General features: G+C 32.5%; 1 protein-coding gene across 2 annotated transcripts in view; it reads left to right on the forward strand.

The window, feature by feature from the left end:
- LOC123003801 (COP9 signalosome complex subunit 4) overlaps positions 1-1,638 on the forward strand; it is a 6,422-nt gene that overhangs the window by 4,294 nt on the left and 490 nt on the right. The window lies entirely within an intron of this gene.

The raw sequence follows: 1,638 nt of genomic DNA on the forward strand, positions 1-1,638 counted from the left end.
GAAGTTATGAGAGTTTAAATTTTGCACTTTGATTATATTTGTTTCTGTTAAAAAAATAATTTTACAAGTTTTTTTGTCAAAATTTCAAATCAACTCGATTACAAATTTTGAAAAATCATTTTTTTTTAAATTACAACGTTTTTAGTTAGATAATGATTAATAGATAAACTAGAATTATATTCATGCCGTCTCTTCATAGAACAACTGACAAATGTTTCTGAAAAACTCCAGTTTATGACTATTAATGAAACAGTGATTAATTTGACAACTATTGCCATGGATTTCCAAAAATTAAATAATTAAATGTGTATTTTTTTTACAAAATGCGAATTTTGTATATTTGGGTGCGTACACAAAACACCCTGTACAAGCAAGGTTCCTTTATAAAGGAAACCTGCTGATACACGAGTATATTATACTATTARAGTATATTATATACTACAAGGTTAGTCACGAGAGGGTTATTTCTAAATTTGTTTTTGCCGCAACCCATTATACATATTGCAACAACTTCTTGATTTCAAATTTTGAAAATAATTATAACTAAATCCACGATAYCTGTTATTAGTCTTGTCTCTGTGACATTAWAGTAAAAAAAWTATCTRTCAAACGATGCGACATGTTTTGTTATGTTTACCAACCGACTAGGCGCATGTTTAGAAGTCGATGGTAGACACTTCAAACACCTTTTATATTAACTTAACTTGTTAATTTATAWGTTGAATTTTGATTAAATATAGGTTATCTGTCAATCTGARATTTCTGGCAAAWTTATSCAACTTACTTTGATTTGTAATTTTAAAGAAATAACATATTTAATTTAGTAGTTTGTGAGATTGGTATTGTTGGTTGCGGCAAAAAAAAATCAGAAATAACTCTCCCGTGAATAACCCTATATGTATATTATACGAGTATATGTATTATGTTTATGTGTTATGCAACCAGTAAAACGCATTATTAATTGCCTATATCAGTAATAATTTTATTACTTATTTTTTTGTGTTAGCTATTGCAAATTATACCAAATTAATATTATAGAGATTCTTTTTGATTCTCCGTAACCTTAATTTGGTTTTAATGCTGAATATAAAACATATGTATGAAAAAAAAATTAGTCAAAAATCACACTTTGTGACAATAATGAAGTTTTTTTTATTACTGCCAATTTTTAAAAATTGTCAAAAATAACTTTTCATCAAAAAATGAATCCCTCCACCGCTCCGAATGAATCACTCCAGTGTCCCCTCGGCCCCCTTCTCAAGAAATCGATCGCTCCGAAGGCACGTTTCGAGGCCAAACCGGAAAAGAAAGTCAGTGATTGAAGAAATGTCAAAGCAGCACATGTCACGATTCAAATCGATCTCGAAAAGCGGACGCATGCGTGCCTAAAATGCGCTTTTACTTAACGGGGGCCCAACGCCAGTGCAGAAAAGCGTCGACCGTGCGCGAAAAAATGTGATCGGCGCGAAAATGACTTGGTGGTTGATTTTATTAAGTTTTTTGGGGCCCTCGGGGGCGCTCAACTTGCCGGCGATCGGACCGTTTCGCAACTTCGCCCAACAAGGGGAGAATTCCTTTCACATCAAAAGCTACACAGGGAGGAGGGTCAAAAATGACTCGATTCGAATGGTCTATTTT

This window comes from Tribolium madens, unplaced genomic scaffold, assembly GCF_015345945.1.
Source record: "Tribolium madens isolate multiple individuals breed KSU strain unplaced genomic scaffold, Tmad_KSU_1.1 Scaffold_1;HRSCAF=32;Tcas5.2_LG8, whole genome shotgun sequence".
Classification (NCBI taxonomy): Eukaryota; Metazoa; Arthropoda; class Insecta; order Coleoptera; family Tenebrionidae; genus Tribolium; species Tribolium madens.